This window comes from Nerophis ophidion, linkage group LG08 (genome assembly GCF_033978795.1).
Source record: "Nerophis ophidion isolate RoL-2023_Sa linkage group LG08, RoL_Noph_v1.0, whole genome shotgun sequence".
Lineage (NCBI taxonomy): Eukaryota > Metazoa > Chordata > Actinopteri > Syngnathiformes > Syngnathidae > Nerophis > Nerophis ophidion.
The window spans coordinates 7,534,844-7,548,891 of NC_084618.1; the positions used below are offsets into that span (position 1 = coordinate 7,534,844).

The 14,048-nt window shown below is 51.7% G+C and overlaps 1 protein-coding gene across 1 annotated transcript in view; it reads left to right on the top strand.

Moving 5' to 3' along the window:
• The window catches only part of fam53b (family with sequence similarity 53 member B), an 87,389-nt gene that overhangs the window by 52,312 nt on the left and 21,029 nt on the right, over window positions 1-14,048 (top strand).

The window sequence follows — 14,048 nt, forward strand, 5'->3', positions numbered from 1 at the left end:
AACTCGGTTTCTTCCAAATTCGACCGCGAGAAGCAAGCGAACACGCTCTCGACGCAACGTAGCATCCATGCTGGCGGCTAACGCCCCCCCACAGTGTGAAGCCGCTTTCAAGTCTGCAATCCTCGACTCTACGGCAGAAAATAAACTCGGTTTCTTGCAAATTGGATGGCGACAAGCGAGCAAACACGATCTCGACGCAACGTAGCATCCATGCTGGTGGCTAACGTCCCCCCACAGTGTGAAGCCGTTTTCAAGTCTGCAATTCTCAACTCTATGGCAGCAAATAAACTCGGTTTCTTGCAAATTCGACTGCGAGAAGCGAGCGAACACGCTCTCGACGCAACGTAGCATCCATGCTGGCGGCTAACGTCCCCCCACAGTGTGAAGCCGCTTTCAAGTCGGCAATCCTCGACTCTATGGCAGCAAATAAACTCGGTTTCTTGCAAATTCGACCACGAAAAGCAAGCGAACACGCTCTTGACGCAACGTAGCATCCTTGCTGGCGGCTAACGTCCCCCCACAGTGTAAAGCCGTTTTCAAGTCTGGTTTTCTCGACTTTATGGCAGCAAATAAACTCTGTTTCTTGCAAATTCGACCGCGAGAAGCAAGCGAACACGCTCTCGACGCAACGTAGCATCCTTGCTGGCGGCTAACGTCCCCCCACAGTGTGGATACGCTTTCAAGTCTGGTTTTCTCGACTTTATGGCAGCAAATAAACTCGGTTTCTAGCAAATTCGACCGCGACAAGCGAGCGAACACGCTCTCGACGCAACGTAGCATCCTTGCTGGCGGCTAACGTCCCCCCACAGTGTAAAGCCGTTTTCAAGTCTGGTTTTCTCGACTTTATGGCAGCAAATAAACTCGGTTTCTTGCAAATTCGACCGCGAGAAGCAAGCGAACACGCTCTCGACGCAACGTAGCATCCTTGCTGGCGGCTAACGTCCCCCCACAGTGTGAAGCCGTTTTCAAGTCTGCAATCCTCAACTCTATGGCAGCAAATAAACTCGGTTTCTTGCAAATTCGACTGCGAGAAGCGAGCGAACACGCTCTCGACGCAACGTAGCATCCATGCTGGTGGCTAACGTCCCCCCACAGTGTGAAGCCGTTTTCAAGTCTGCAATTCTCAACTCTATGGCAGCAAATAAACTCGGTTTCTTGCAAATTCGACTGCGAGAAGCGAGCGAACACGCTCTCGATGCAACGTAGCATCCATGCTGGCGGCTAACGTCCCCCCACAGTGTGAAGCCGCTTTCAAGTCGGCAATCCTCGACTCTATGGCAGCAAATAAACTCGGTTTCTTGCAAATTCGACCACGAAAAGCAAGCGAACACGCTCTTGACGCAACGTAGCATCCTTGCTGGCGGCTAACGTCCCCCCACAGTGTAAAGCCGTTTTCAAGTCTGGTTTTCTCGACTTTATGGCAGCAAATAAACTCGGTTTCTTGCAAATTCGACCGCGAGAAGCAAGCGAACACGCTCTCGACGCAACGTAGCATCCTTGCTGGCGGCTAACGTCCCCCCACAGTGTGAAGCCGCTTTCAAGTCGGCAATCCTCGACTCTATGGCAGCAAATAAACTCGGTTTCTTGCAAATTCGACCACGAAAAGCAAGCGAACACGCTCTTGACGCAACGTAGTATCCATGCTGGCGGCTAACGTCCCCCCACAGTGTGAAGCCGCTTTCAAGTCTGCAATCCTCGACTCTATGGCAGCAAATAAACTCGGTTTCTTGCAAATTCGACCACGAAAAGCAAGCGAACACGCTCTTGACGCAACGTAGTATCCATGCTGGCGGCTAACGTCCCCCCACAGTGTGAAGCCGTTTTCAAGTCTGGTTTTCTCGACTTTATGGTAGCAAATAAACTCGGTTTCTTGCAAATTCGACCGGGAGAAGCAAGCGAACACGCCCTCGACGCAACGTAGCATCCTTGCTGTCGGCTAACGTCCCCCCACAGTGTGGATACGCTTTCATGTCTGCAATCCTCGACTCTACGACGGCAAATAAAGTTGGTTTCTTGCAAATTCGACTGCGAGAAGCGAGCGAACACGCTCTCGATGCAACGTAGCATCCATGCTGGCGGCTAACGTCCCCCCACAGTGTGAAGCCGCTTTCAAGTCTGCAATCCTCGACTCTATGGCAGCAAATAAACTCGGTTTCTTGCAAATTCGACCGGGAGAAGCGAGCGAACACACCCTCGACTCAACGTAGCATCCTTGCTGTCGGCTAACGTCCCCCCACAGTGTGAAGCCGCTTTCAAGTCTGGTTTTCTCGACTTTATGGTAGCAAATAAACTCGGTTTCTTGCAAATTCGACCGGGAGAAGCAAGCGAACACGCTCTCGACGCAACGTAGCATCCTTGCTGTCGGCTAACGTCCCCCCACAGTGTGGATACGCTTTCAAGTCTGCAATCCTCGACTCTACGACGGCAAATAAAGTTGGTTTCTTGCAAATTCGACTGCGAGAAGCGAGCGAACACGCTCTCGATGCAACGTAGCATCCATGCTGGCGGCTAACGTCCCCCCACAGTGTGAAGCCGCTTTCAAGTCGGCAATCCTCGACTCTATGGCAGCAAATAAACTCGGTTTCTTGCAAATTCGACCACGAAAAGCAAGCGAACACGCTCTCGACGCAACATAGCATCCATGCTGGCGGCTAACGTCCCCCCACAGTGTGAAGCCGCTTTCAAGTCTGCAATCCCCGCCTCTACGACGGCAAATAAAGTTGGTTTCTTGCAAATTTAGCCACGAGAAGCGAGCGAACACGCTCTCGACGCAACGTAGCATCCTTGCTGGCGGCTAACGTCCCCCCACAGTGTGAAGCCGCTTTCAAGTCTGCAATCCTCACCTCTACGACGGCAGATAAACTCGGTTTCTTGCAAATTCGACCGCGAGAAGCAAGCGAACACGCCCTCGACGCAACGTAGTATCCATGCTGGCGGCTAACGTCCCCCCACAGTGTAAAGCCGTTTTCAAGTCTGGTTTTCTCGACTTTATGGCAGCAAATAAACTCGGTTTCTTCCAAATTCGACCGCGAGAAGCAAGCGAACACGCTCTCGACGCAACGTAGCATCCTTTGCTGTCGGCTAACGTCCCCCCACAGTGTGAAGCCGCTTTCAAGTCGGCAATTCTCGACTCTATGGCAGCAAATAAACTTGGATTCTTGCAAATTTGACTGCGAGAAGCGAGCGAACACGCTCTCGACGCAACGTAGTATCCATGATGGCGGCTAACGTCCCCCCACAGTGTGGATACGCTTTCAAGTCTGGTTTTCTCGACTTTATGGCAGCAAATAAACTCGGTTTCTAGCAAATTCGACCGCGACAAGCGAGCGAACACGCTCTCGACGCAACGTAGCATCCTTGCTGGCGGCTAACGTCCCCCCACAGTGTAAAGCCGTTTTCAAGTCTGGTTTTCTCGACTTTATGGCAGCAAATAAACTCGGTTTCTAGCAAATTCGACCGCGAGAAGCCAGCGAACACGCTCTCGATGCAACGTAGCATCCATGCTGGCGGCTAACGTCCCCCCACAGTGTGAAGCCGCTTTCAAGTCTGCAATCCTCGACTCTACGATGGCAAATAAAGTTGGATTCTTGCAAATTCGACCGCGAGAAGCGAGCGAACACGCCCCTCGACACAACGTAGCATCCTCTCTGGCGGCTAACGTCCCCCCACAGTGTGAAGCCGCTTTCAAGTCTGCAATCCTCGCCTCTACGATGGCAAATAAACTTGGTTTCTTGCAAATTTAGCCGTGAGAAGCAAGCGAACACGCTCTCGACGCAACGTAGAGTCCTTGCTGGCGGCTAACGTCCCCCCACAGTGTGAAGCCGCTTTCAAGTCTGCAATCCTCGACTCTATGGCAGCAAATAAACTCGGTTTCTTGCAAATTCGACCGCGAGAAGCAAGCGAACACGCTCTCGACGCAACGTAGCATCCTTGCTGGTGGCTAACGTCCCCCCACAGTGTGAAGCCGCTTTCAAGTCTGCAATCCTCGACTCTATGGCAGCAAATAAACTCGGTTTCTTGCAAATTCGACTGCGAGAAGCGAGCGAACACGCTCTCGACGCAACGTAGCATCCTTGCTGGTGGCTAACGTCCCCCCACAGTGTGTATACGCTTTCAAGTCGGCAATCCTCGCCTCTACGACGGCAAATAATCTTGGTTTCTTGCAAATTAAGCCGCGAGAAGCAAGCGAACACGTCCTCGACGCAACGTAGCATCCTTGCTGGTGGCTAACGTCCCCCCACAGTGTGTATACGCTTTCAAGTCGGCAATCCTCGCCTCTACGACGGCAAATAATCTTGGTTTCTTGCAAATTAAGCCGCGAGAAGCAAGCGAACACGTCCTCGACGCAACGTAGCATCCATGCTGGCGGCTAACGTCCCCCCACAGTGTGTATACGCTTTCAAGTCAGCAATTCTCGACTCTATGGCAGCAAATAAACTCGGTTTCTTCCAAATTCGACCGCGAGAAGCAAGCGAACACGCTCTCGACGCAACGTAGCATCCTTGCTGGTGGCTAACGTCCCCCCACAGTGTGGATACGCTTTCAAGTCAGCAATCCTCGACTCTATGGCAGCAAATAAACTCGGTTTCTTCCAAATTCGACCGCGAGAAGCGAGCGAACACGCCCTTGACGCAACGTAACATCCTTGCTGGCTGCTAACGTCCCCCCACAGTGTGAAGCCGCTTTCAAGTCTGCAATCCTCGCCTCTACGACGGCAAATAAAGTTGGTTTCTTGCAAATTTAGCCGCGAGAAGCGAGCGAAAACGCCCTCGACGCAATGTAGCATCCTTGCTGGCGGCTAACGTCCCCCCACAGTGTGAAGCCGCTTTCAAGTCTGCAATTCTCGACTCTATGGGAGCAAATAAACTCGGTTTCTTGCAAATTTAGCCGCGAGAAGCAAGGGAACACGCCCTCGACGCAATGTAGCATCCTTGCTGGCGGCTAACGTCCCCCCACAGTGTGGATACGCTTTCAAGTCAGCAATCCTCGACTCTATGGCAGCAAATAAACTCGGTTTCTTGCAAATTGGACGCCGAGAAGCAACCGAACATGTCCTCGACGCAATGTAGCATCCTTGCTGGCGGCTAACGTCCCCCCACAGTGTGGATACGCTTTCAAGTCAGCAATCCTCGACTCTACGGCAGCAAATAAAGTTGATTTCTTGCAAATTCGACCGCGAGAAGCAAGCGAACATGTCCTCGACGCAACGTAGCATCCTTGCTGGCGGCTAACGTCCCCTCACAGTGTGAAGCCGCTTTCAAGTCTGCAATCCTCGCCTCTACGACGGCAAATAAACTCGGTTTCTTGCAAATTTAGCCGCGAAAAGCAAGCGAACACGCTCTCGACGCAACGTAGCATCCTTGCTGGCGGCTAACGTCCCCCCACAGTGTGGATACGCTTTCAAGTCAGCAATCCTCGACTCTATGGCAGCAAATAAACTCGGTTTCTTGCAAATTGGACGCCGAGAAGCAACCGAACATGTCCTCGACGCAACGTAGCATCTTTGCTGGCGGCTAACGTCCCCCCACAGTGTGGAGCCGCTTTCAAGTCGGCAATCCTCGACTCTACGGCGGCAAATAAACTTGAATTCTTGCAAATTTAGCCGCGAGAAGCAAGCGAACATGCTCTCGACGCAACGTAGCATCCTTGCTGTCGGCTAACGTCCCCCCACAGTGTAAAGCCGTTTTCAAGTCGGCAATCCTCGCCTCTATGGCAGCAAATAAACTCGGTTTCTTGCAAATTTAGCCGCGAGAAGCGAGCGAACACGCCTTCGACGCAACGTAGCATCCATGCTGGCGGCTAACGTCCCCCCACAGTGTGGATACGCTTTCAGGTCGGCAATCCTCGCCTCTACGACGGCAAATAAACTTGGTTTCTTGCAAATTTAGCCGTGAGAAGCAAGCGAACACGCTCTCGACGCAACGTAGAGTCCTTGCTGGCGGCTAACGTCCCCCCACAGTGTGAAGCCGCTTTCAAGTCTGCAATCCTCGACTCTATGGCAGCAAATAAACTCGGTTTCTTGCAAATTCGACCGCGAGAAGCAAGCGAACACGCTCTCGACGCAACGTAGCATCCTTGCTGGTGGCTAACGTCCCCCCACAGTGTGAAGCCGCTTTCAAGTCTGCAATTCTCGACTCTATGGCAGCAAATAAACTCGGTTTCTTGCAAATTCGACTGCGAGAAGCGAGCGAACACGCTCTCGACGCAACGTAGCATCCTTGCTGGTGGCTAACGTCCCCCCACAGTGTGTATACGCTTTCAAGTCGGCAATCCTCGCCTCTACGACGGCAAATAATCTTGGTTTCTTGCAAATTAAGCCGCGAGAAGCAAGCGAACACGTCCTCGACGCAACGTAGCATCCTTGCTGGCGGCTAACGTCCCCCCACAGTGTGGAGCCGCTTTCAAGTCGGCAATCCTCGACTCTACGGCAGCAAATAAACTCGGTTTCTTGCAAATTTAGCCGCGAGAAGCGAGCGAACACGCTCTCGACGCAACGTAGCATCCATGCTGGTGGCTAACGTCCCCCCACAGTGTGGATACGCTTTCAAGCCGGCAATTTTCGACTCTACGGCAGCAAATAAACTCGGTTTCTTGCAAATTCGACCGCGAGAAGCAAGCGAACACGCTCTCGACGCAATGTAGCATCCTTGCTGGTGGTTAACGTCCCCCCACAGTGTGAAGCCGCTTTCAAGTCGGCAATCCTCGACTCTATGGCAGCAAATAAACTCGGTTTCTTGCAAATTCGACTGCGAGAAGCGAGCGAACACGCTCTCGACGCAACGTAGCATCCTTGCTGGCGGCTAACGTTCCCCCACAGTGTGAAGCCGCTTTTAAGTCGGCAATCCTCGACTCTACGACGGCAAATAAACTTGGTTTCTTGCAAATTCGACCGCGAAAAGCAAGCGAACACGCTCTCGACGCAACGTAGCGTCCTTGCTGGTGGCTAACGTCCCCCCACAGTGTGAAGCCGTTTTCAAGTCTGGTTTTCTCGACTTTATGGTAGCAAATAAACTCGGTTTCTTGCAAATTCGACTGCGAGAAGCGAGCGAACACGCTCTCGATGCAACGTAGCATCCATGCTGGCGGCTAACGTCCCCCCACAGTGTGAAGCCGCTTTCAAGTCGGCAATCCTCGACTCTACGACGGCAAATAAACTTGGATTCTTGCAAATTCGACCGCGAGAAGCAAGCGAACACGCCCTCGACGCAACGTAGCATCCTTGCTGGCGGCTAACGTCCCCCCACAGTGTAAAGCCGTTTTCAAGTCGGCAATTCTCGACTCTATGGCAGCAAATAAACTCGGTTTCTTCCAAATTCGACCGCGAGAAGCAAGCGAACACGCTCTCGACGCAACGTAGCATCCTTTGCTGTCGGCTAACGTCCCCCCACAGTGTGAAGCCGCTTTCAAGTCGGCAATCCTCGCCTCTACGACGGCAAATAATCTTGGTTTCTTGCAAATTTAGCCGCGAGAAGCGAGCGAACACGCCCTCGACGCAACATAGCATCCATGCTGGCGGCTAACGTCCCCCCACAGTGTGGATACGCTTTCAAGTCTGCAATCCTCGCCTCTACGACGGCAAATAAACTTGGTTTCTTGCAAATTTAGCCGTGAGAAGCAAGCGAACACGCTCTCGACGCAATGTAGCATCCTTGCTGGTGGCTAACGTCCCCCCACAGTGTGGATACGCTTTCAAGTCAGCAATCCTCGACTCTATGGCAGCAAATAAACTCGGTTTCTTCCAAATTCGACCGCGAGAAGCAAGCGAACACGCTCTCGACGCAACGTAGCATCCTTGCTGGCGGCTAACGCCCCCCCACAGTGTGAAGCCGCTTTCAAGTCGGCAATCCTCGACTCTATGGCAGCAAATAAACTCGGTTTCTTGCAAATTCGACCGCGAGAAGTGAGCGAACACGCTCTCGACGCAACGTAGCATCCTTGCTGGCGGCTAACGTCCCCCCACAGTGTGGATACGCTTTCAAGTCAGCAATCCTCGACTCTATGGCAGCAAATAAACTCGGTTTCTTGCAAATTTGACGCCGAGAAGCAACCGAACATGTCCTCGACGCAACGTAGCATCTTTGCTGGCGGCTAACGTCCCCCCACAGTGTGGAGCCGCTTTCAAGTCGGCAATCCTCGCCTCTACGGCGGCAAATAAACTTGAATTCTTGCAAATTTAGCCGCGAGAAGCGAGCGAACATGCTCTCGACGCAACGTAGCATCCTTGCTGTCGGCTAACGTCCCCCCACAGTGTAAAGCCGTTTTCAAGTCGGCAATCCTCGCCTCTATGGCAGCAAATAAACTCGGTTTCTTGCAAATTTAGCCGCGAGAAGCGAGCGAACACGCCTTCGACGCAACGTAGCATCCATGCTGGCGGCTAACGTCCCCCCACAGTGTGGATACGCTTTCAAGTCTGCAATCCTCGCCTCTACGACGGCAAATAAACTTGGTTTCTTGCAAATTTAGCCGTGAGAAGCAAGCGAACACGCTCTCGACGCAACGTAGCATCCTTTGCTGTCGGCTAACGTCCCCCCACAGTGTGAAGCCGTTTTCAAGTCTGGTTTTCTCGACTTTATGGCAGCAAATAAACTCGGTTTCTTGCAAATTCGACCGCGACAAGCGAGCGAACACGCTCTCGACGCAACGTAGCATCCATGCTGGCGGCTAACGTCCCCCCACAGTGTGAAGCCGTTTTCAAGTCTGGTTTTCTCGACTTTATGGCAGCAAATAAACTCGGTTTCTTGCAAATTCGACTGCGAGAAGCGAGCGAACACGCTCTCGATGCAACGTAGCATCCATGCTGGCGGCTAACGCCCCCCCACAGTGTGAAGCCGCTTTCAAGTCTGCAATCCTCGACTCTACGGCAGAAAATAAACTCGGTTTCTTCCAAATTCGACCGCGAGAAGCAAGCGAACACGCTCTCGACGCAACGTAGCATCCATGCTGGCGGCTAACGCCCCCCCACAGTGTGAAGCCGCTTTCAAGTCTGCAATCCTCGACTCTACGGCAGAAAATAAACTCGGTTTCTTGCAAATTGGATGGCGACAAGCGAGCAAACACGATCTCGACGCAACGTAGCATCCATGCTGGTGGCTAACGTCCCCCCACAGTGTGAAGCCGTTTTCAAGTCTGCAATTCTCAACTCTATGGCAGCAAATAAACTCGGTTTCTTGCAAATTCGACTGCGAGAAGCGAGCGAACACGCTCTCGACGCAACGTAGCATCCATGCTGGCGGCTAACGTCCCCCCACAGTGTGAAGCCGCTTTCAAGTCGGCAATCCTCGACTCTATGGCAGCAAATAAACTCGGTTTCTTGCAAATTCGACCACGAAAAGCAAGCGAACACGCTCTTGACGCAACGTAGCATCCTTGCTGGCGGCTAACGTCCCCCCACAGTGTAAAGCCGTTTTCAAGTCTGGTTTTCTCGACTTTATGGCAGCAAATAAACTCTGTTTCTTGCAAATTCGACCGCGAGAAGCAAGCGAACACGCTCTCGACGCAACGTAGCATCCTTGCTGGCGGCTAACGTCCCCCCACAGTGTGGATACGCTTTCAAGTCTGGTTTTCTCGACTTTATGGCAGCAAATAAACTCGGTTTCTAGCAAATTCGACCGCGAGAAGCAAGCGAACACGCTCTCGACGCAACGTAGCATCCTTGCTGGCGGCTAACGTCCCCCCACAGTGTGAAGCCGTTTTCAAGTCTGCAATCCTCAACTCTATGGCAGCAAATAAACTCGGTTTCTTGCAAATTCGACTGCGAGAAGCGAGCGAACACGCTCTCGATGCAACGTAGCATCCATGCTGGCGGCTAACGTCCCCCCACAGTGTGAAGCCGCTTTCAAGTCGGCAATCCTCGACTCTATGGCAGCAAATAAACTCGGTTTCTTGCAAATTCGACCACGAAAAGCAAGCGAACACGCTCTTGACGCAACGTAGCATCCTTGCTGGCGGCTAACGTCCCCCCACAGTGTAAAGCCGTTTTCAAGTCTGGTTTTCTCGACTTTATGGCAGCAAATAAACTCGGTTTCTTGCAAATTCGACCGCGAGAAGCAAGCGAACACGCTCTCGACGCAACGTAGCATCCTTGCTGGCGGCTAACGTCCCCCCACAGTGTGAAGCCGCTTTCAAGTCGGCAATCCTCGACTCTATGGCAGCAAATAAACTCGGTTTCTTGCAAATTCGACCACGAAAAGCAAGCGAACACGCTCTTGACGCAACGTAGCATCCTTGCTGGCGGCTAACGTCCCCCCACAGTGTAAAGCCGTTTTCAAGTCTGGTTTTCTCGACTTTATGGCAGCAAATAAACTCGGTTTCTTGCAAATTCGACCGCGAGAAGCAAGCGAACACGCTCTCGACGCAACGTAGCATCCTTGCTGGCGGCTAACGTCCCCCCACAGTGTGAAGCCGCTTTCAAGTCGGCAATCCTCGACTCTATGGCAGCAAATAAACTCGGTTTCTTGCAAATTCGACCACGAAAAGCAAGCGAACACGCTCTTGACGCAACGTAGTATCCATGCTGGCGGCTAACGTCCCCCCACAGTGTGAAGCCGCTTTCAAGTCTGCAATCCTCGACTCTATGGCAGCAAATAAACTCGGTTTCTTGCAAATTCGACCACGAAAAGCAAGCGAACACGCTCTTGACGCAACGTAGTATCCATGCTGGCGCTAACGTCCCCCCACAGTGTGAAGCCGTTTTCAAGTCTGGTTTTCTCGACTTTATGGTAGCAAATAAACTCGGTTCTTGCAAATTCGACCGGGAGAAGCAAGCGAACACGCCCTCGACGCAACGTAGCATCCTTGCTGTCGGCTAACGTCCCCCCACAGTGTGGATACGCTTTCATGTCTGCAATCCTCGACTCTACGACGGCAAATAAAGTTGGTTTCTTGCAAATTCGACTGCGAGAAGCGAGCGAACACGCTCTCGATGCAACGTAGCATCCATGCTGGCGGCTAACGTCCCCCCACAGTGTGAAGCCGCTTTCAAGTCGGCAATCCTCGACTCTATGGCAGCAAATAAACTCGGTTTCTTGCAAATTCGACCACGAAAAGCAAGCGAACACGCTCTTGACGCAACGTAGTATCCATGCTGGCGGCTAACGTCCCCCACAGTGTGAAGCCGCTTTCAAGTCTGCAATCCTCGACTCTATGGCAGCAAATAAACTCGGTTTCTTGCAAATTCGACCGGGAGAAGCGAGCGAACACACCCTCGACTCAACGTAGCATCCTTGCTGTCGGCTAACGTCCCCCCACAGTGTGAAGCCGCTTTCAAGTCTGGTTTTCTCGACTTTATGGTAGCAAATAAACTCGGTTTCTTGCAAATTCGACCGGGAGAAGCAAGCGAACACGCTCTCGACGCAACGTAGCATCCTTGCTGTCGGCTAACGTCCCCCCACAGTGTGGATACGCTTTCAAGTCTGCAATCCTCGACTCTACGACGGCAAATAAAGTTGGTTTCTTGCAAATTCGACTGCGAGAAGCGAGCGAACACGCTCTCGATGCAACGTAGCATCCATGCTGGCGGCTAACGTCCCCCCACAGTGTGAAGCCGCTTTCAAGTCGGCAATCCTCGACTCTATGGCAGCAAATAAACTCGGTTTCTTGCAAATTCGACCACGAAAAGCAAGCGAACACGCTCTCGACGCAACATAGCATCCATGCTGGCGGCTAAACGTCCCCCCACAGTGTGAAGCCGCTTTCAAGTCTGCAATCCCCGCCTCTACGACGGCAAATAAAGTGGTTTCTTGCAAATTTAGCCACGAGAAGCGAGCGAACACGCTCTCGACGCAACGTAGCATCCTTGCTGGCGGCTAACGTCCCCCCAACAGTGTGAAGCCGCTTTCAAGTCTGCAATCCTCACCTCTACGACGGCAGATAAACTCGGTTTCTTGCAAATTCGACCGCGAGAAGCAAGCGAACACGCCTCGACGCAACGTAGTATCCATGCTGGCGGCTAACGTCCCCCCACAGTGTAAAGCCGTTTTCGAAGTCTGGTTTTCTCGACTTTATGGCAGCAAATAAACTCGGTTTCTTCCAAATTCGACCGCGAGAAGCAAGCGAACACGCTCTCGACGCAACGTAGCATCCTTTGCTGTCGGCTAACGTCCCCCCACAGTGTGAAGCCGCTTTCAAGTCGGCAATTCTCGACTCTATGGCAGCAAATAAACTTGGATTCTTGCAAATTTGACTGCGAGAAGCGAGCGAACACGCTCTCGACGCAACGTAGCATCCATGATGGCGGCTAACGTCCCCCCACAGTGTGGATATGCTTTCAAGTCGGCAATTCTCGACTCTATGGCAGCAAATAAACTCGGTTTCTTGCAAATTCGACCACGAAAAGCAAGCGAACACGCTCTTGACGCAACGTAGCATCCTTGCTGGCGGCTAACGTCCCCCCACAGTGTAAAGCCGTTTTCAAGTCTGGTTTTCTCGACTTTATGGCAGCAAATAAACTCGGTTTCTTGCAAATTCGACCGCGAGAAGCAAGCGAACACGCTCTCGACGCAACGTAGCATCCTTGCTGGCGGCTAACGTCCCCCCACAGTGTGGATACGCTTTCAAGTCTGGTTTTCTCGACTTTATGGCAGCAAATAAACTCGGTTTCTAGCAAATTCGACCGCGACAAGCGAGCGAACACGCTCTCGACGCAACGTAGCATCCTTGCTGGCGGCTAACGTCCCCCCACAGTGTAAAGCCGTTTTCAAGTCTGGTTTTCTCGACTTTATGGCAGCAAATAAACTCGGTTTCTAGCAAATTCGACCGCGAGAAGCCAGCGAACACGCTCTCGATGCAACGTAGCATCCATGCTGGCGGCTAACGTCCCCCCACAGTGTGAAGCCGCTTTCAAGTCTGCAATCCTCGACTCTACGATGGCAAATAAAGTTGGATTCTTGCAAATTCGACCGCGAGAAGCGAGCGAACACGCCCCTCGACACAACGTAGCATCCTCTCTGGCGGCTAACGTCCCCCCACAGTGTGAAGCCGCTTTCAAGTCTGCAATCCTCGCCTCTACGATGGCAAATAAACTTGGTTTCTTGCAAATTCGACCGCGAGAAGCGAGCGAACACGCTCTCGACGCAACGTAGCATCCTTGCTGGCGGCTAACGTCCCCCCACAGTGTGAAGCCGCTTTCAAGTCTACAATCCTCGCCTCTACGACGGCAAATAAACTTGGTTTCTTGCAAATTTGACCGGAGAAGCAAGCGAACACGCTCTCGACGCAACGTAGCATCCTTGCTGGCGGCTAACGTCCCCCCACAGTGTGGATACGCTTTCAAGTCGGCAATCCTCAACCCTATGGCAGCATATAAACTTGGTTTCTTGCAAATTGGACGGCGACAAGCGAGCAAACACACTCTCGACGCAACGTAGCATCCTTGCTGGTGGCTAACGTCCCCCCACAGTGTGTATACGCTTTCAAGTCAGCAATCCTCGCCTCTACGACGGCAAATAAAGTCGGTTTCTTGAAAATTTAGCCGCGAGAAGCAAGCGAACATGTCCTCGACGCAATGTAACATCCTTGTTGGCGGCTAACGTCCCCCCACAGTGTGAAGCCACTTCTGAAGTCAGCAAATAAATGACTTTTCTTGCATTCTTTATATAATCCGTGGAGGATGAGGAACAGCTAAACATACCACACGACATACCGTAGGAGGATATGCTTAAAAGATCGGTGGACTGATACAAATATCGACTAACGATACCAAGTGTTGGGGCGATACCACATAATTTTGTATTATTATTTTTTTTACTATCAACATTTTTTTTGTCGTTTTTGTTATTGCTTACAAACTCAGGAAATAAAAAGTAGGACTTTTAAGAGCAAAAACTAAATGATTTAAACCAGACCATGTATGTTAATTAATATTGTTACACTGATTTGTAATTGTGGTCAAAACTGGAATCATTCTACGATCTTAAAAGATTGAGGCATAAATATCGGTCTGGCCGATACTGCCCCTGTCATTAATTTGTAATTGGATCGATACCCAAAAGGAATGTAAAGTATCCAAACACAGAAGAAGAAGTGCTGATTACGTTTAAACAGGAGGCTGC